The 22,544-nt window shown below is 38.9% G+C and overlaps 1 protein-coding gene across 4 annotated transcripts in view; it reads right to left on the reverse strand.

The window, feature by feature from the left end:
- Positions 1-22,544, reverse strand: part of NKAIN3 (sodium/potassium transporting ATPase interacting 3) — a 384,319-nt gene that overhangs the window by 100,112 nt on the left and 261,663 nt on the right. The gene's annotated exons all lie outside the window — the stretch shown is intronic.

Consider the following 22,544-nt stretch of genomic DNA (forward strand, 5'->3'; position numbering starts at 1 on the left):
AAAGCAATTTCATTGTTACTTGATTAGAATGTCACTTAAGAATTAATTTTTTTAACAGGCAACAGAGACAGTTTTACCCCACGGTACTGGAGATAATCTAAAACAAACTTCCACCATATGTATTTAAAGTAATAACTATAAATTATAACTATTATTTTAAGGAGGACCACAGCCAGGCAGACTGTTTCAGCTGCCAAAGACTCAAATGAAAGTATGTCTCCAGTCAAGCACCCTGCTCTCTTTTCTCCCCTCTGTCCCCCATCCAGATTACCATCATCTCAGTTTAGCTAACAAACCTGCTTCTGTGAACTAATCTGGGTTTAAAATACACGCAATAAATTCTTTTCACTCAAATTATCTTCAGCCTCAACCACAGCTTGTCTGATCAGGCCTTAAACCTACCGTAACACGTACTGACTGCACCATAGCCCACACAGTACGTATACTGTCTGTGCATTTTAGTTCACATTATCCCACTTGGAGCAGTGAAAGCCGCAAACATATTAAGGCACTGAAGATTTTATAACAGCTTATCTATGAAGTACAATCAGGAAAATTCATCTGAATTAACAACAGATTTAGGTCTTTAGGTCACGCTCACATAAAATACACTGAAGTTGAATGGACACCATTTAAATGCCAAAACACAACCTCCTCACTGGAGATAAATGTGAGATTAGTTACACTGATACTTTAAAAAATTAATTCAGATTTAGGTTTCCATGTTTCCCCATCTCAACTCCAAGGTAGCTGTAAAAAATGTGTGCAAAATTGTCAGCCGTATGCCCATAAAATACCCCTGTTTCCATACATGCCAGTTGGTCAGCGCTGCCGTGACACTGATTCGCCCTTTGCATCCCACTCTGAATATCTGTTCTGTCAGTCTGTCTGTGGCCGTTTACTTTCACCCTGACCAAAGGGACATTCGGTGCAGATTACAGTTGCAGGAGGAGTCCACTTGTTGTTTTCCTCTGTTAACTGGCTTTATTCTGGCCACACCTGAAAATTAACGGGTGAATTACATCCTGCCAGTCTCTGTTACTGCTAGTCAGCAGTAAGAAATCTGCCTTTGTGATTTGCTGCTTTGCTCTCCGTAACTTCTTTACCCTCAAAATGCAGACTTGCTGGAGCACCATTTACAGTTGATGAGTCATTTGTCTTTTGACTTTGCGTGTCATTCCTTGATACTGGTTTAGAAAATTTTCAGCTGCCATATGAAAATGACTTGTGAAATCAGAAGCTGACAGACAATTCAGTTTAATGAAAATATAATTATAAATATATAGTCATAGGAAACAGCCGAGGCTTTCTTCATACAACAATGCCAGAGATTGCACAGTGTTATCAAGTGCTTTTAACAATCGTCAGCTGTAAGAAATGGCATTTGTCAAGCAGCACACACATATTCACTCTTATCTATTTCAGTAACTTTGTTTAGTAGGAATATGGATTTGCCATGTGGGTTAGTGTGTATCAAATATTGAGAGGTAACATTTTGTTATCACAACTGTGGGAATAAATTGTGATGTCCATGGAGCTGGTGTCACAGCTTTCTTCACTCTTGAGGTTTTTTTTCTCCTTTATTTTTTTTGTCTTTAAGTTTTGATTATTATGCCCTCTTTCAGTCTTTGTGCTTGGCTAGTTCACAGCCAATGGCAAAGAAAAAGGGTAAATTTGCATGCGGAAACAGCTTGATAAATGTTGGTGACACATTTAAAATGTAAGAACTCGGCATGTGGTCAGTACAAATAGCTCTTACAAATAAAATCTTTCATTTCTGGAATTCTGAAACGTTTGGTTCTTGGGGTGACTAAAAAAAATTTCTTGACTTGATGGTCATGTTTAGAGATGCTTAATTAGATGGTCATGTCCATATTTCAAGGCTGCTGGTGATGCAGTGAGAGCAATATTGTAGTTAAAATTCTTTGATTAAAAACAAAAGAGAGGTCATCACAGCACTTGCTGCTTTTTTTAAAAAAAAATATTATCCAGAAATTATGGATAAAAGCAGGTAAAAGCAGATAATGATGGCCCAGCAAAGATCTGTTTTAGAAATGCAAACAAAACCACCTCGTGCATTAGCTTGACCTCTAAAATATCACTTCACAAAATGGCAGCCGTAAGCTGTTTGAGCTGATAAATGTTAAGCTGCCAATCAATAAAAGAAAGCCTGACAAAAATCAATTCTTTTTTTTAGTGGCTGAAGCACGCTCCTCTCTAACTTCTTGGAGATTCTTAATCCATAAAGTGAGTTGAATGTGCCAGGCGTTAAAAAATTAACCTGTGCCTTTATCATCATTTGCAGGAGTTTAGAAAATTAAAAAAACTCTTTGCCTGGGTGTACAGGTTTTAAATATCAGTGAACTTTTGAGAGTGTTTCAGTATGTGTGAACTCAGTGCTTGGAAACCCTGTGCATGGTGGAAAAGCTGCTGCCCAGGTGGCTTATTCTCAGTTGTACATTTAATGAAAGTTAAGAATTCTTTCAGAAAGTACAAGCAGATACTTTAAGTTTTTCAGTAGATCATGTACTGTTTTCCAATGTCACAAGCAATCATTAAGCAAATGCATATAAAATACTTAATCTTCAGCAGCTGATGTAAAGTAAACTGCTTATTTCTTGTAGAAGAATGCTGCTGTTTCATAGCAAGAGACTCAGTTTCAGGCTCTGTACAAGAGACATCAAGTGGTCTCTTAGGAATTAATTTAACAATTAAAATTTCAATCATGGATGGAAAATTGCTGTCTTCTGAGCTTCCAACTCATAACATATATCTTGATCTTAATTACATACATCAGCAGGTCCACAGTACTTCCTTGGCTGGTAACCTCTCAGACAGATGCCATAAATGAAGAGTGGGCAGAACACAGATAATAGGACTTCCAGAAAAATCATGTGAGACTTATTGAAGTGACACAGGGAAGGGTTATCCTATGTCCTACTCCTCCCTTTTTCAGTCAGCACTGAGAGAATAGTCCAGTCTGTGGTAAGAAGTTTGCTCCTGAGCGTAGGATCAGCCCAATAATCACTCTTCTGATGTAGAGTCCCACTTAACTGTCTACAGCTTTTTAAGCTTTTAAACTATGTATAGGATTTGTGTTGGCTGTCAGCCCAAGGATTAATTTTGATCGTTATTGGAAATCATTGCTATGGCAGGTACTTTCTTTTAGGTGAGATGTAATCCCTTTAAGTCCCAATAATACTGTTTTCTAAGTGCTTGGAGATAATGTTTAATTTCATTAGATCTGCTTAAATTCTACATTTGGTTTCAAGTGGATATTTTCTATTGGGCAGGGTTTTGAGCAACTTGATCTAGTGAAAGATGTCCCTGACAATGGCAGAGAGGTTGGTCTGGATGATCTTTGAAGGTCCCTTCTGACCCAAACCATTCTGTGATTTTATGATTCTATTTTTAGATGGTGAATCTAGATAAATTTTAACAGATAAAAGCATAACACAGTTTATTTTAAAACTAAAGAGCAATAATAAGGATGATGCTGCTTTCATTTATTTGTCTATACTTTATGTACAGTGGCTATAACAGCAACACGAAAATTAATCAGAAATTAAGGCTAACTAAAATCAACAGATGTAAAGAAAAAAAGACACTAAAACTCCAGGAAAAAAAAACAACAGACCAAGATGGCCTCGTATAACAAACAAATACAATGCTGTGACAGGATGATTATGCATTGCAGAAATATCTTTTTCAACTGTATTTCTCTGCTTTATGACATGCTATTTTATATTTCTTTTATTCCTTTTTAGTATCTGAAAAATACACTCTTAGGAAAACTGTACGAAAGACAGCGTGTTAAGTGGGATGGAGGAGAAGCACTTTTTCTGCCACAAGACAGCCGTCAACATTTGAAATTTCACAGAAAGGTGCAAGAGCACAAAGGCCTGGCAAAACATAATGTTAGAGATCTTGACTTTATTTTTGCTTGTGTGGTACCTAGCTCTTCCTAACACTTTTTATGATACTGATACATACTATAACGCTTATTATAAATGAACATTAATTAGGCTGAGGCAATAAGAATTCCCATCCCATTTCCTAAGAGTAAGAAGAATGCTCCAGTTCTGACTTGCAACCCAGTTTCTGCTTTTAACAGTAAGGAGAAAAGATTTTCAAATAAATACCTGGTCAATAGATAATAAAAGATAATACGCATAATGCTAGGAAAAAATAGTACATTTCCTTGTAATTCCCTGCACCCAATTAAGATTTTAGTTAAGATTCAGTGGTGTTGGCATGGACAAGTGACAAGCACATTCCTTAGTATCTAATTTCAAGGAGACATTAATCCTCATTAGATACAAATGATGTGTTCCAGCATTAACGAAACCTGCTCTAATTGCAAATGTACTTTGAACCACGAGCATCAGCTATTAGCCAAAGAAAAAATCCCACTGGCATCATAACCTTAGTTTTCCACCCTGTTATTTTCTGAAACCATGGGTTCTGATCCCGGCTTGCTCTGTGTGTGACCAGTTACACTCCATCTCCTCTGAGTACTGCTGAACAAATTGGTTTTGAAGGCCTGGGCAGATAATACTGAAGCAGTCCATTGGCAAACAGGGAAACTTGTGTCACTAGCTCCCATACTGTCTTGATGGAGATGATAATTTTTGAATATTAACTATTGACTCAAATTTTTTCTGTTTGTTTTTAATTTGAACTCTTGCTTAAGTGTTACACAAATGGCTTTTACGTGCCCCATGAGCTAGAGATTGAAGGTAGCAATAATCATAACATTCCTGCTAATGTGATGGAACTATGAACCATGCTGCTTCCAGGCAAGCTCTCTAGGTTGAGGTGGCTGCTGAAAACATAATAGTCAATATCTCTTCCTCATCCTGAGCACTCTGGTGAAGAGATTACATGAAAAGCATTCTTAAATTGAAGCTTATGGGTTGACTCTATCGGGATTATTCAGCTGTCTGAACTGGCTGATAGACTGGACCTAGGAAATTCATCTCTTTGTGGTAACAAACCCAATGCACACGAGACCAGAGCGACCATGGGATACACATAAATTAATTACTACTAAAAGAGAAAATTCATAATATCAAGATCTTTGGACATAGACCATGAGGTAACCCCAGCATTATGGGCTGAGAGTGGTTAAGAGAGGTAAAAAGGCAAAGTCGTTTTGGGAGGTAAAGTTAGAGGCTCATGGTTCTCATTCACTGAGATTAGAGGTTCACAGATTGAGCAAATTCTGTAACTATGACATCAGACCATGACTACAGGAAAGGATTTCGTGTCAAGCACAACTACTGTTAGAAAGTTACACTGATTTAATCTATTTTTTTCCAACCAATCCACACTACAACACTTGTTAACCATTTGACTACAGGCCACCCCTTACCCACCCACCCCCAAAAATAGATATACGTTAGTACTGTCTTCTCCTTCTTTCACTTCTTTTACTCCTTGTGCGACAGAGAGTGTTGTCAGATCTTATTTTATTTTATTTTTTAAAAGTGAACAAAAACACTTTTGGAAATTTATTTGAAAAACAGGCAGATGATCTACCTAAATGATAAAAATAGTTCCTCTGTGTTGTTTAATTTGCCACATGCTCAGGGATCTGTTTCCTGCCTTGCAAAACAGGCAATTTTAAAATTAGATTTACTGACCTTACTAGCAAAGTAGAATGTCTTTAGAAATCGAGAAGGCAAGAAGTCAACAAGAGAAGCATACTGCTGTCTTCTTCATGCAGTGTTAGTATTAGTTACAAGAACAAGTCATAAGAACCAGCAAGGGGCTGTTTTCTGAAACTTGTTGTCCCTAAAGATGAACTCTGATCTTTGGCAATATTCAGATCCACACTCAAATCCCAGCTCCATGGCTTATGCTTTTTCCTTGGTCTACCTCCCTTTTGTAAGAGGTACCTCTGTTTTGTAAGAAGAAACAGCCCAGAGAGATGGCAGAAAGAAGGTCCAAGCCCAAAGGGAAAAAATGGCATGAGACAGGTGATTGAATCAACATGAGCCTTATTTGTCACTTGTCACAGGCAGTTCAACATGAGCACAAAGAAGTCATGACTACCCAGAAAAGCTGTTGTGCTCCGATGGAGTCCTTGACATGTGATTAAGCTGAGCACTTAGTCTGAAAATTGCTCTCACCTATTCTCTCTGATGATCCAGAGGTATGAGACAACATAGGTTTGGAGTGACGGCAAACTGTGAGCACTGCTTCCAGTTTTGAAGACTGGGAATAGGATAAGGGTTTGTGTGAAGTCAAGGGTTTGTGCAGGTTGGTGTGTCCCTCACTCAAGCGATATCTAATTTTGACTGATATGAAGAATCAAGAGAATAAAGACAATACTGAAATGTAACTGTAATAGTAAAGAACTGGAAACATCATAGGCAGGCCGTACATAGGCACCAGCACAAATGCTGTAGGAAAACTTCTCAGGGCAGAGAGCCAGGAAAGGTAAAAGAAGGCATGAAAAAGTCTTGGTATAAAAAAAAAAATTAAAAAGTTCCAATTATGGGCCATAAAAAAATTCTGTCCAAAAGGTTCATAAAACTATGAACATTTGAAAAATGAGTTTATAATGTAAAGCAATTTTGAGTCTCAGCAAGAACATTTTAACCTATAATTTTTATTTTATTTTTTTGCTGTTGTTTTTAAACAAAATTGCTGAGATCCCTATGGAGTTATGCATAGATCTGAAATATCACAAAATTAAAATTTGTCACCAACACACCTTCCCTCAAAGATAAACTGCCTCAAACAGCTATAGAAAGCTCTTCCCACACTATTTTGCAATATTTTATTTATTGATACCCAAAGCAGAAGTGATCACACTCATGTGTGTGAGTACCTCACCACTGTATACAGTCTCTAAGCATTCGACAAATACATTGGTTAAGAAAGTATTTACCTATTGAGAAGACTCTTACAATGTTGATGGGGACTGGATTTCTACACATAAAATGGACAGGTCTGGCCTGGCCTGATCATGCTAAAACTGTTCATTCTTCTGTAGTTCTCTATCTTTTGTACCATGGACACCCTAATGTGACAAACCCTGCAAAACTGACCCCTTCTTGGGGTCGTGGTTCTAACATTACTAGGAAATGTATGCAAATATGAGACACAGATTGTGCCAAAAGCCCACATAAGCCAGTATGAGGAACAGATGCAACGCAGCCTCTAGCCAAAACAGGATTCAACTTCGTTATTATCCAAATAGCTGTATTTTGTGCACAGTGGTTGTGAACAAAGACAAAGCATGGGGATAAAGGCATGATTAAAAATACAATGTCACAATAATAGTACAGTTAATTTTAATAATTTCCTTCATTTCTTGTGGGTTCTTTGCTCTGTCTCTCTGTCCCAACTATAAGAATACCATAACATCCCATGCTATATGAGATAAATGCACAAGAAAGTGGGTCTTAAATTTAAGGGTCTGTACCAGACTCCAATGACATTAAAAAGCACCATAAAAAGACTTCTGAAAACTCACTTGAATGTTAAAATTTCTGACAAGAAAAATAATTTCCTCTTTTGAGACTAACCAAAATGTTCCTACCTGCATACAGGAACACTTTTAAAGATTAATAGGCCAGTTTAAGCAACTGCTGTTGTGTTCTCTGCTTTGCTTGCTCGAAGCAATGCAATTGCTCATGATATTGCCAACTCTTGTTGTTTTATGGCACGTCTGGTTACGTTCAGCATTTTTGTTAAAGCCTCCATTCCCAGGGATGTGAGATTACAATAAGAAGTTTGGCTTGTTCCAAGAAAGTGAGCTGAAGAGTATAAGCTTCAAAAATCATGAGCCCTACTGCTAGGCACTTCCAGTCTGTGCCATAACTGGCATTATTTGCTACTTTTCTTAAAGCTGAGCTCCTGGAATCTAGATGGGAAGCATCAGCATCACCAGTTCAGATCACAGCTATCCAGGGCACCATGTGCCATAGTCTCTCATCTCAGACGATCATGGATCCTTCAGGGTATAGGAAAGGACCAACTGTTTTTTAACAGTGATCAAAGGGAATTACTTAAGTGCACCCTAAAACCTTAAAAGTCAGAGGTCTTAAGCAATACTTAATTTTATGTAAATTTTAAATCAAACCGCATGATTTCTTGGAACTTCTGCCAGGAGATCCTATTTTTTATTTTAGAGTGTGTGCAAGCGGCAACCAGAAAGCTGTGCTAAGTCACTGCATCTTTTGAGTGAACTCCTACACAGCTCATTGAATAAAACTGTCTGCCACTAAGTGAGTATCAGTACTGCTGAAGCCCTCCAGAAGACTCAGAATACAAAATGAGATACGAAACAATAAGCAGCAGAAGTGTATTGAACTACTAGGAGTCTATTTTTTTATTATTTTCATTTCAGTGAAGCATAAGATGCTCCTAGAAACATAAACTTCCTCATGACACTTTTGTTTCTATATTTCTTGCCTGGGATATCAGGTCATCATATTTTTGCCAGTTCCTCAAGATTTGTGGTGCTGTTTGCCAATGACCTTGGCTTTAGCAGAGCAAGCCTTTAATCACAGGCCTCGCTTGCATTCTGCTGGAACAATGACAGTCTCCAAAATGAATTTGATACACATTTTAAAAAAAAACAAAGACAGTCCCTAAAGAAACTTTAAGTTCATGTGATGAAATTTGAAATCCTCCCTTTCCTAGCAGAGGAAGTGAAACACCAACGACTACGGGAAAGAGAATCTGCTGTAGCAGAGCTCAGTTAATATGATTTTTTTAATTATTCATTTCAGATTGAGTATATGCATTAGTCCATATTTTAGGTTCCTTGAAACATTTTATGTATTTATGTAAATACATGCATACATTGTATTTTATTTATGTACACACAGTATGCATAAATGTATATATTTACATAAATATATAAAATAAGTATACATATATTTATATTTACCTGTAAATATAAATAACTCTTACAGACATTCACATAAAAGAGAGTTTTGCCATCTCTAGTAACTTTCAGATTTTCAGAAGACTATTTCAGGAACAAGGACCCCTTTTTCTCTGACATATGTTCTCTATAGCAGGTCTACATTCATCATAATCACACTTCTGAAGTTCTTTTGATGAGATTAATCAGAAGGATCAGATGGTGTCCACTAACTTTTGGATAATTTCATGTTTGCCATGCCAGAGGAAATCAGCGAGGTGCTAAGTCTAGTTATATTTTTTTTCATTCTGAAGAAATTTCTCACAAAAATTCCTTTAATCAATGTGGTTAATGAGGTTGCATGGTTACCCCATGCAACGCTACAGGCTTGGGGAAGAGTGGCTGGAGAGCTGCCCAGAGGAAAAGGACCTTGGGATGTTGGTCGACAGCTGGCTGAATATGAGCCAGCAGTGGGCCCAGGTGGCCAAGAAGGCCAATAGCATCCTGGCTTGTATCAGAAATAGAGTGGCCAGCAGGACTAGGGAAGTGATTGTCCCCCTGTACTCAGCACTGGTGAGGCCACACCTCCAATACTCTGTTCAGTTTGGGCCCCTTGCTATAAGAAGGACATTGAGGTGCTGGAGCGTGTCCAAAGAAGGGCAATAAGGCTGGTGAGGGGTCTAGAGAACAAGTTGCATGAGGAGCAGCTGAGCGGGGGTTGTTTAGCCTGGAGAAGAGTAAGCTCTGGGGAGACCTTATCACTCTCTACAACTACCTGAAAAGAGGTTGTAGCAAGGTGGGTGTTGGTCTCTTCGCCCTAGTAACAAGTGATAGGATGAAAGGAAAGAGCCTCAAGTTGCAACAGGGGAGATTTAGATTGGATACTAGGAAAAATTTCGTCACTGAAAAGGTTGCCAAGCACTGGAACAGGCTGCCCAGGGAAGTGGTTGAGTCTCCATCCCTGGAGGTATTTAAAAGGTGTGTAGATGTGGTGCTTAGGGACATGGTTTAGTGGTGGACTTGGCAGTGCTAGGCTAACAGTTGGACTTGATGATCTTAAAGGTCTTTTCAAACCTAAACAATTCTATGATTCTATGTTCCCCAGAAATGTATTTTTAATTCAAGAGGGAAGTATAAAAGGCTCTGTTAAGAACTTCAAGTCTAGGTGGATTACTTAATGGTCCTGTTAACAGATGTTATATAAATCTGGTCACTTTAAGAGATGAATAAAGCCACAGAGAAGCTTAATGATCCGTTCACTCTTTAACATCACAGACTTGTCTGTAGTCCTTCATCATGCAATTTTTAATATACCCTGCTCTAATAAATAAGAACAAAATGAGACCACTGCAAAGATACATATTGATATTTGAAATGATAGTTTCATTTCACTGTCAAATTTGAAATAATATTAATAGACAAAGGGAAGAACAATAATCAACTTTTAGCAGGCTGATAGAGTTGTGAATGACAGCAGGACACAACTGTAAAAGGACAAGTAATATTAACATCAGTTTACATACTTACTGAATGTACAAAATCAAAACTACTATGTAAAGAGCTTCCTCAAATATAATAGAAAAAGAATTTTCAGTTTGCTGAGGAAAAAAAAATCAAAACATTGCCAATACGAGGCCTTTTTCAGCAAGCTGCTGAGCATCTATAAAATCCAATATACTTCGGAGATAATTAACCTTTACAATAAATAATAGTAATTACTACTATAAGTAGCATTTTCAATATGTATGTGTTTCTATTTTTAAAACTGGTTTTAAAAGCAGTGATATGAGGATGTCAGTGTGACTCCAGAAGGCAGCTGAAAGTCTGAGAATTCTACAAAGCTACAGAGTTGATTCGACAAGCATGTATGCACATTACTTAATTTCAACAAGCATTCCATTGACATCAGGGATCTACATACATTTGCTGGATTAGGGCCAGCAGAAAGTCAATACGAAAGATATGAGAGGAAAAGAATGAGAAAGGTAAGAACATATGAGTAAATTCTTACTAGCCTAATTGTATACACCTTGGCGATCACATAGAATTCCTTTTCAGTATCTTTGTCGGTGACATGGACAGTGGGATTGAGTGAGTGAGTGCAGCCTCAGCAAGCCTGCCAATGACACCAAGCTGTGTGGTGCAGTCAATACGCTGGAGGGTAGGGATGCCATCCAGAGAAACCTTGACAGGCTGGAGAGGTGGGCCCGTGCAAACCTCATGAAGTTCAACAAGGCCAAGTGCAAAGTCTTGCACATGGGTCAGGGCAATCCCAAGGACAAATACAGGCTGGGAGGAGAATGGATTGAGAGCAGTTCTGAGGAGAAGGACTTGGGAGTGTTGGTTGATGAGAATCTCAGTATGACTTGGCAACGTGCGCTTACAGCCTAGAAAGCCAATCGTATCCAGGGCTGCATCAGAAGAAGCGTGACCAGCACGTCAGGAAGGTGAGTCTTCCCCTGTACTCTGCTCTTCTGAGGCCCCACCTGGAGTACTGCGTCCAGCTCTGGGGCCCCCAACATAAGAAGGACATGGACCAGTTGGAGCGGGTCCAGAGGAAGGCCACAAAGATGATCAGAGGGCTGGAGCACCACTCCTATGAGGACAGGCTGAGAGAGTTGGGGTTTTTCAGCCTGGAGAAGAGAAGGCTCCAGGGAGGCCTTATAGCAGCCTTCCAGTACCTGAAGGGGGCGTACAAGAAAGCTGGAGATGGACTTTTTACAAGGGAGCATAGTGATAGGACAAGGGGTAATGGTTTTAAAGTGAAAGAGGGTAGATTTAGGTTAGATATAAGGAAGAAGTTCTTTACTATGGCGATGGTGAGGCACTAGAACAGGTTGCTCAGAGAAGTTGTGGATGCCTCATCCCTGCAAGTGTTCAAGGCCAGACTGGGGCTTTGAGCAACCTGGTGTAGTGAAAGGTGTCTCTGCCCATGGCAGGGGGGTTGGAACCAGATGATCTTTAAGGTCTGTTCCAACCCAAACCATTTTATGATTCTATGATTATCATCACAGTAGATTACTATAATTAATAATTGTATTTTACATCTGTTACCTTCTGTATAGCAGGTGTAAACAAATACGGTTCATAGAAATTCAGCAACCTTTGGCAGCAATCATGACATTCATTCTACCCCAATGTGTTTTCTGTGGGGAGAGGTGAAGAAATTGTTCGTTTAAAACACAGAGAGAATTTATATTGGATGCATGAAATTATCCATGGTAACCTTGGGATGGCTTAAAAGCACCATGCATCTCCACCTACTCTCTCTGATACTGAAGAGTAGCTAGGGCTACAGATTTAACAACATGGGGTTGCCTTGCAGTTCCTTGAGAATTGGTTGCAAAGGGACTCAGAGACTACAGTGTCACTTACTGCATCACTATAATTTCTGGCAGCATTTGCCTTTTTCCCCGAGGCCTTCCGTCCAAGTAAGAAATCAACACAGCCTTTCTGCTTCTGACCATGACGAGCTTGCTTTCTGAAAATTTAGAGGCTACAGTGCAACATGAAGTGAAACACACCATAGTATGTCCTGTGCAGAATTCTGTAGCGTACTGATGCACAGAGGAAGGTTTCCTTGAACAAACATGTGGCATATTTTGCTGTAAAACTGTAGTTAAGTCTGTGAAAACAGTCCACAGGTAACTGTAGTGGATGTTAATGTTTCAGGTGCAACTGCTGCTGTCTTAAGAATATGTTTTTAAAGGTGAATTTCCCTTTCAGCCTCTGGGAGAGGAAGAGGAGCATGAAGACAGTAGATGTTGTTTACAGCTTATTAGCTTATTCCTCGCTTGTAGCCAGCTAATGTCTGTGTGTGAAATAGCAAAGATATACACAAAATCAGCGCTAAGCATGTCCGGGGGAAGACAGTAGATAGGATAAAGCAGGGGAATTTTGAGATGTGGAGATATTAAGTAGGACGGCAGAAATTTTCCTGCCCCTTATTGCTCCCTGGCCCTCGCAGACTTCCCCACTGCTGCTCTTTCAGTAATTGCCTCTTCTCAGAGCCAGAAACTGAAGAACAATTTTTGCGTCTTAAAGCACTGCTGAGGGCAGGCTGGATGAGAGGGGACGGGTCAGCTTTAATTGCTTGCCGGCTGGGTGCAGACTGCATGTCTGTGGGCATCAAAGCAGTGCCAGCTCAGGTGACAGCAGCTGTGGGGAAGAAGAACAGAAATCAGCCCTGCCCGGGAAAGCCACCTCAGTGTGGTGTATTTGGATGTTGTCTAACAGGGCTAGGGATCAGGAATACAATGGGGAAAATCTCACCAAATCCTACCCCCCTCAGTACTTCTAGATAACTCTCATGTCTTCACATCTATAACATTGCAAGTCTTAACATCTACATTTTCATGGATGTCGTTTTAAATCTAAGTTGCATAGTAGCGATACGGCCAACCAGCCATTGATAGTACAGACCCTCAGGAACTTCAGACGGCTTTGAATTAGATCCCTTTCAACTTAACTCTGGGACAGGAAAGCCCACATCACTTCGGTCTAAAAGAGAAGGATCTGAGATGACAGGATAGCTACAGCTGGGTAGCTATAAAGGCACATCGACATGCACACCTAGAAAATAGATATACCTTCATTGCCCTCCACTAAACTTTGCTTTCCTTTTTGGATTCAAAATAGATTTTGCCAACTTGATATTTTATTTTTTAAAAAATACAATTACTCATGCAAATACAAGGAGGCCATTAAGTCATTCATACGCTGTAATTAGGTATGTCTTTGCACAACATGCAGAACATTGTGGGGAGGGAGCACATCTGCAGACACCTGAACTTGACAATCCTTTTAAAAAATGAAGTTGTTATTTCTGAATTTTTCTCTTGCCAACAGGAAAAGTGAATATTACACAGTAAAGACTTATGACCCGAACATCGAACAATTAAATATCCTAATGGGAAAAAAAACAATCCAAGCAAAAACACCTGAATGTTCACATTCTGTTTCATTTTAAACGCATTGGGAAGGAAGCAATTTTTCAGCTGAGAATGCACTTCCATAGTAAGAGGACTAAAAGCCAGTAATAAAAAGACCATATGTCTCAAGGTTTATCATCTCTGAACAAAGAATATGGCCTAGTTAGAAACTCATGAAAAGGAGGATTTCTAAGGAGACATCTGATCTAATTTCACAGCTTTAAATATCACCGAGAATATGGTACTGTATAATTCTGCTACTGGGCTGTTTCTTACGGAAATACAGAAATATGACAATTATTCCACATGACTTTATAAAGTCATTATCTGAAATGGGTCCAAAATTTGAAACAAAAAGTTAAATGTTTGAGATGTCACCTTTAAAATGTCCCTTCACATGATTTTACTGAACTCTCTAACCTGAAGTTAGTGGTCTAGTTACAGTTTCTTTTTAAAATCTTACTGATAAAAGCTACCTGGTTTTCAAAAGATTCCAAAAACTTTACAATTAACTTGTTACACTTTATTAAATTCAGCTTCTACTTGGAAGAAAAAAATATTAGCAATTTTAATTATTTTTACTGGTATAGTTCAGAAAGCACAAGTCTTGTAAAATCGTGCTAACTTTACTGCACTGTATTTTAGAGAGGTAAAATCTGTGGGCTGCAGGTCAGATCTGTAAGTCCACAGTTGCTGTTCACTTTCCAGCAAATTCTCTCTGTTGGAGGTATTGTGGGCTGCTGAGCACTGGAAGCCACGAAACATGATATTTATGGAAAAGAAATACTAATCCTATAATCAACCACACTGCTCTGCTTTCTTTTCAGAAACAGCACAGAGGATTGGATGTTCTGTTGGCGTAGCTTGAAATTTGTCACTGGAACAGGTTGCGCAGAAGCTGTGGATGCCCCAGCATTAGAAGTGTTGAAGGTCAGGTTGGACGGGGCTTTGAGCAACCTAATCTAGTGATAGATGTCCCTGCCCGTGGCCGGGGAGGTTGGACTAGATGATCTTTAAAGGTCTCTTCCAACCCAAATTATCCAGTGATTCTATGCTGCTATGAAATATTTCCACTGATAGAGGTTCCAATAAACACAGTTTATATGAGTGCATATGGCAGATCTACCTCTCCTGTTTGACAGCAGAATGAGCAACTGCTGAAGTCACTGTGAGTTAGTAATATCTTCTAAGGCCGCCATTAAATTCCTAAGTCAAAAGTGTGACTTCATCATCATTCAAATTAACCACTTTAAAAATGTAGATGACTATTCTTAATTCAACTTGAAAAAATATGTGATGAGAGATTGACAAAAGTAGAAAACAATGTCTAAATGTCAAAAACAGATTATGATGTTAACATGTTTACATGTTAAGTAATTTTAGAATCATAGAATCATAGAATCGTTTAGGTTGGAAAAGACCTTTAAGATCAAGTCCAACCATTAACCTAGCACTGCCAAGTCCACCACTAAACCATGTCCTCGAGCACCACGTCTACCCATCTTTTAAATACCTCCAGGGATGGAGACTCAACCACTTCCCTGGGCAGCCTGTTCCAATGCCTGACCACCGTTTCAGTGAAGAAGTTTTTCCTAATATCCAACCTAAACTTCCCCTGGCACAGCTTGAGGCCGTTTCTTCTCGTCCTATCGCTTATTACTAGGGAGAAGAGACCGACCCCCACCTCACTACAACCTCCTTTCAGGTAGTTGTAGAGAGCAATAAGGTCTTCCCTCAGCTTCCTCTTCTCCAGACTAAACCACCCCAGCTCCCTCAGCTGCTCCTCATAAGCCTTATTCTCTAGATGCTTCTCCAGCTTTGTTGCACTTCTTTGGACACGCTCCAGCATCTCAATGTCCTTCTTATAGTGGGGGGCCCAAAACTGAGCCCAGTACTCACGGTGCGGCCTCACCAGTGCAGAATACAGGGGCACTATCACCTCCCTAGTCCTGCTGGCCACACTATTCGTGATGCAAGCCAGGATGCCATTGTCCCTCTTGGCCACCTGAGCACACTGCTGGCTCACGTTCAGGTGGCTGTCAACCAACACCCCCAGGTCCTTTTCCTCTGGGCAGCTCTCCAGCCACTCCTCCCCAAGCATGTAGTGTTGCATGAGGTTGTTGTGACCCAAATGCAGGACGCAGCACTTAGCCTTGTTGAACCTCATACAGTTGGCCCCGGCCCAATTATCCAGCCTGTCCAGGTCCCTCTGTAGAGCCTTCCTGCCCTCCAGCAGATCGACACTTCCACCCAACTTGGTGTCGTCTGCAAACTTACTGAGGGTGGTAGTGGCTGACAGAAAGGAAAGTAGTGGCTGACAGAAAGGAAACAACTGAACTGCAAGGCTTTGTCATGGAATGATATCCCCTTATATCCCAAAATGAGCTTTATTGGAATGTACTTCCAAAATGGAGCACGTTCAGGTGATAGTATATAATGAGAGGAATGAAATATCAGTACAAATGAGGGCAACTTCTAACGCTAGCATTATGATTCATGAAGGCATAACACTCTTTTTCTTCCTATATTAGTACATTGCTGCTTTAAAATTCACCTTACTATGATTTGGGGAAAATATCTTTGTTCTTCAAAAATTGTGTTAGTCTTATTTGTCAGGCAAAGTCAATAATGCTGTGATAGAATAAAAAAGTTATTGTGATTACCTTAACAAGGTTATACAAATGGTCTTGTCAGCAAAAGGATGTTTCAATAGCTATGATTAGCTGAACTGATTACTTCTGTGGAAGGTGCACTTTCTTAGAAGTGGGGAGACCACCTTCATTATATGATTTAGACTCAATTCCAGTACAATCCCTCCCACAACTTTTTCAATTTCAAGGTATCTCAGAAAGGCCAAGAAAGTCTGAGAAAAGAAAAAAAAAGACAGCCTTCTACAAAACACCTAATTTCTAAGAAAGCAAACAATCTCTTTTCCCTGAAATAAAAATCATAAAAACCTGACAAACTTTATACATGGATCATGTCTGTAGAATAAATTTTTTGGAGTCCTCTTACCAAAGAAAAAAAGAGAAAACAGCACTAAAGAAAGGAGCTCCTGCTCATTTTAAATGCTGGCACAGATGATTCTTTGGACAACCTTTAATCTCTAAGATCTTTACTCATGTAGATTGTGCTAACTCATGAATGAAAAGCAAAAAAATAACCCAAATCCAGAAAAAAACAAAAAGTCCCTATTAACACAGCATGAGTAAATCATACAGGAGTAAATCATACAGAAGTAAATCACACAGATTGCCACAGCCAAAGCCTGGTCACAGAGTGGTATTACTTCAGCTAAGTTGATATAATTAAATTGCCATGACTTCCACCGCTGTAGAAACAATTATAACATTATAGAGGCATTTTAACAGTCTTTCTTATTGTGCTACAGTATGGAGAATAAACCGTAATGGTATAAGGAAGCTTTGTAATATAAAGCATAATAATGACCATGGTGGTGACTATACCATTTCAATAATGTAATTAAAACTAAAATTTCACCCCTAACTCTTGTAGTAGCATTGTTGTTTAGCCCAAGCCTTTACTTTCTGTAAAATGGTCTATCAAGGAGTAAATTATCCTGCAAATGTTATATAAAGGTCCCTAACAAAATTACAATTGGTCCACACTGCTGGTGTGACTCAAAGTCCACTAAAAATTTTTTTGCAGATGGTCCTTACAGACACTTTTAAGGAAATGAGAAAGCCTGTTTAATCTATACCTAACAGCTTCACTGATATGCATGGATGAAGTACTGCTTTGGGTGGTAAACTACTAAATTCTGATAGTGATGTTCCAAGTCTCTGGAAACCCTAAACAAATGACTGCAGCTTATGTGCAGAGCAACTCGACATCAAACATACGTTGTGCAGACTGTCTGTCTTGCTGTGTGTCTCAGGTCAACTGAGCATTTGCAGTACATTCCTAGTGAGAAATGTTGGACCTATCAGTCTTGTATGGCTAATACTCACATGCGTATAATAAATCAGGTATGCTTTTTAGGCTGATCCTATCTGGTTTTAGTTTTCCTAAAGAAAGCAAGCTCATAGCATCTCAGTTGGTACACATGGGGGCATTTTAACGCATTTGCAAATGACGAAAGGTCTCAAGTATATTAACTTTCCTAAAGATTTCATTAAAATAAGAAACCAGGAAGAGCAGAAGGACCCTAGGGAAAGTTTGTCTTTTTCTGATATCAGAGAAACCATAAGGGAAATTGATGTCAAAGCACAAATATAAAATGAGGCATCATACTTCTACTGCTCATACAACTACTTATATTGCATATTTACCAGGGTTTCAACAATGCTATGATTGAATATTGTCAAGCAATGGAATTACTACATTTTGGGGAGAATGGCAATCAGAAATTATGAACTGTTTTCAAAGTATCAAGATATATTATGTACTCATTAAAAGAAAAAAGAAAAAAAAAAACCAAAAAAACCCCAACTTGCCTCACTGGAACTGAGAGGCACAGGCTGATGTTTGCCTGCCCGCTGCATTCAGGCAGGATATCCAGGGGTGCTGGACTTACAAGAAGATTCTGTAAGAGGAAGGTAAGTTGAAACAAAACAGACATCTTGCATGAAGCAAGAGGTGTAAAATCCTACAAAGTGCTACTGGTTGATCAAAGACCATGAGAGGAAGTCCGCCCAGCTAGCCAGCCTGGGTTGTTACAATAAGGACAAGCAGTGAAAGAGCACGTTGTCATTGAGTTTTATGGGCAGAGAAGGATGTTTGAAGACTGGGCAGAGGAAGGCTCCCAAAAGGAGTGAGAGGTGTCTTGAAGAGACAAGGGAGCTTCTCAAGAAAACAGGTCTCAGCTCTATTGTACATATTCCCAACCAAGACGGATTGGTAGTTCTTATTTCCCTTTTTGATACCTAAAGACATGTAGGAAAAACAGAAAAAGTCCAACCCAGGGTTTGGGAGGAAACATGGTTAAAAAAAGAGGAAAGGCTGTAAATAAACAACCAGATACAAACGGGTGATCTAATGAAGAGAGAATGGGAAACTCACTCTAAAACCTGTATATGATGGTTGCTATCCTAGAGTGTATGACTTAAATTTAAGACGAGAAAGTAAAAAAATTAGAAGGAAAAAAAAAAGTTGCAGGCTGCGGAAGTCTTAAAAAAGTCTGAAAAATACTCTGCCAGATTTCTGGTCTGTCATGACCAGGAGGAACTGATGAGTGAGAAAAGAGAAAGCATACAAGAAAATTAATGTGCTTAGGACTGATCTTGTTGAGCTCTACATAACAGCAAACACCCTCCCCTCCCCAGTGTGAAGCAGGGAAGTCAACAGAAGACAGTTCCCAGTTTAACTCTTAGAAGCATTTTGTGATACTCACTTTCGGTATCATTTCTTTCAAGTCCTCACCATCACTTCTACTTAAAGCCACATGTATTATCCTAAAGAAACCATCTGGGTCTTGTGTGTCATTATATTTTTTTATATTTATGCCTTGTTCTAGCTGTTACTTCAGCACATATGAATCATTTCTTCTTTATTGCTCTGTTTTCATAATATAGTCTTTTTTGCGTACTTTGATCTGTACAGAAAACAGCTGCAAAAATTATATGAATCACATCTGGTGAAATGCTGGTCTACTGAAACCAACATATGTTTCTCTGTTGATTCCACTGGAGCTAAAGTTTCACTCCAGCTGCATTACTTTTGCTTCTGTCTCTGCTTAAATTTCCACATCCTATGTTGAAACTTGTCCTTGCCTTCGAGACCCTACTCATATCCAACTCAGCCACCATGCTGGATTGCTATTCCTATCACAATCTTTGGTCCTTTAAATTTAGCGAAAGACTAGGTGCTTTTTCTGTGCATTTTTAATGTCTAAAGAAGTAAACAAGTACAAATGAAAACAACTATTATCTACTACAACTCTCAGTATTTTAAAAATGTTCTTCTGTAAATAAATCAGAGAATTTATTTTCTACCATGGTACAATATGCAAACAAAGTATACAGTCATGGGAATTACTGCTCCAGAACATGGTATGAGGCTGTGGCAGTATGGAACCTTACCGTCTTTGATAATATATGCATACTCATCTGCAACACTTGGTTCTTTTTAAAAGTTATGAATACTTACAAGCCCCTCCATATTACATAAACAACAAAGGAAGATAAAACATAATTCAAAACTAATGCTATGCTACAGGGGGAAAAAGAAGTTTGTCTCTCTAGAATATTTCCTTTCCTCCCCTCCTAGCTTAGATTCTCTGCTAGAGAAAATGGGCAATGAAATGCACTGATGCACCTGCACTGAAGCGAATGCAGATAAGAATGTTTAGCTTGCTAAAGAATTTGGCCTTGGGAATGTGGTAGTCAAGGAAGAACAGAAATTAGGCATTGGATTTTAGCTTGGAAAAGCCAATAGTAAGAGAATAAGAAACACCAACAGTTACGAATACTGACAGAATCAGACTTACAGTCAAATAACTACTGCCATCATATTTTACAGCATTGTCTATTGCCGTGAATAATTCCAGTTGTCTGACTGGAAAGATACAGAGTGATGTTAATATTATCTTGTTAATATTTAATGCCTGCCATGTTCAGAGAAGTCTGTTTTCCTATTTTTTTTTTTTTTAGGATATTAGGATGGATTTAAAAAAGTATTTTCACTAATTTTTACAGGTAAAATTAGATGAAATTATAAAATTGCAAATACCACAAATATTTCTCCTATTTCAGTATTTGATTTTGTAAACTGTATAAAATACCAAAGCTGCAGTCATGCTTAATTCAGAATGTTGATTAGTTAGTCCAAGGTCATTGCAGCCCTGCTTATTATGAATTGCTTAGGTTCAGTTTTTACGTGCATGCTGGCTGTCTAAGAAAGGGGAAAAGTAGCTCCAAATCAACGTTACGCTTCTGCCAAATCTTGGTGTCAGGCTAATTCAGAGCAATCTTTTTGTAACTCCCTATTCCACAAGCTACAATAATCCCTCTTAGTGGAATCTCCTGTACATAATGCTCTTCTCAAGTATTTTTGTAAAAACTCTTAGTGTGGCAAAGAGGTGAGGTAGGTTTACAACACAAGAGTCTCTAACCTTGAAGGAAATCCTCAACCACTTATTTAAAGCAGGATTATTTGGACTTTCTTTAAAGATCTTTCCAAAGAAGTACAATGAAAAGTGGCATCTGTCCCAGCCTCTGTCTGTTTGTCCCTCCGGTTCTTCAGAAATATCTAAAAGTGGCACCTGGCAGACACCATCTGTATTGACAGGATCATCAGTAGAACGTTATCACAAAATGCTGGAAGCAATGTCATCATTAACATCTTCCTCCTCAGTTTAGCCATGTTTTTTTTTCCTGAAGCAGAAGATAATGTAAAATAGATTAGCAGTACCAGCCAGGCAGGGAGATATCATCAGTACCAGCAGCAATCACATAATTACTCCCACGGCATCACTTCTCAGATGTCAGGGGAAAAGCCTAAACTTTCAGTTTTCCAGAATGTGGTTAGTTTGCCCATAGTCAAATGGTGGAATAGCAGTGAAAGAGTTCTTTTATTCTCTGAAAATGGCTACAGATTGCTAAGGAAGGGTTTAAGTGCACTGGAAAACACCGTGTTTGCCTCAGTGCTCCTGTGCGAGTGGTTTCTGCTCTCAGTCCGTCACCCAGTATAGTTTTCAGTGTTGCTAGTGACAGTCTGAGAAAGAAAAATAGGTAAACACAGCAGATAATATTGAGAACCTAATTTTTTAATGATTTTTTCTGGAAAATTTCCCAGATACCACATCTGCCCTGGCACAACAGCCTGCGCTTCACAAAGCAAGTCTCACTGGAGGTGCAGTGAGAACAGCTACATTTACTCACAGTAGTTAGGCTGCTTTCCCTCTCTTCATTTGAAATACTGTGCCTGCTACTTATCCTTTCAAAAAATCCAGCTAGTTAGTAAGAACAAGAACAACATACTTCATAAAAGCCACAGGTATGTCACCTTCCAGTTCCCAATATGCCAGTTGTGACACCAAGAGCAGAAAAGGTGGAGAAACAGATCCATATGACAGATAGATCTTCAACACAGTTAAGATGCTTTCTTTTGTTGTCTCATTGAGATATTTTTAGCTTGTTTCCTCTATTTCTGTCCTTAGTTGTAATATGGAAGTGCTAACGATGGTCACGACACAAAAGGTACAGTCCCAGGCATTAAAGCTTTGGACAACTTTTCTATAGTACAATATCAGATTCAATTTCCTGTATATAACCTTTTATCTCCTATAGAATTTAATTTTTGGAATATCTCCATTCCTATTGCACAGGATTTATAGCCACTTAATGTTAAAAAAGAAATGCTGAAATAAATCATCGCATGACTTCATGAAAGTCATTGTGTTTATTCAGTGTTGCCAGTAAGTGAAGAGGACATCACAGAGTATATGAAGGACACCCCTTATTTCTGACAATACAAAAAAATGGCAAATATTCTGGTGTTTTTTTCCAAGATGCCCTACAGTAAAATGATGCGTACTATACAGACTGACTGGCTATTATTTTGCCATATTCTTAAATTAAACTACATAACTCTGAAAACAGTGGAAAACAGCCAGCTTGAGAAACTTGCATTTTCTTTTACAACCTGAAAGAGATTTAAGAAAGAAAGTGCCCATTGATTTCATAAGGAATTTTTGTGTTTTCATAGAATCATCATAGAAGCAGAATGGTTTGGGTTGGAAGGCACCTTAAAGATCATCTGGTTCCAAC

Source organism: Nipponia nippon, unplaced genomic scaffold (assembly GCF_047370975.1).
Source record: "Nipponia nippon isolate SJK-2023a ecotype South Korea unplaced genomic scaffold, ASM4737097v1 scaffold_1, whole genome shotgun sequence".
Classification (NCBI taxonomy): Eukaryota; Metazoa; Chordata; class Aves; order Pelecaniformes; family Threskiornithidae; genus Nipponia; species Nipponia nippon.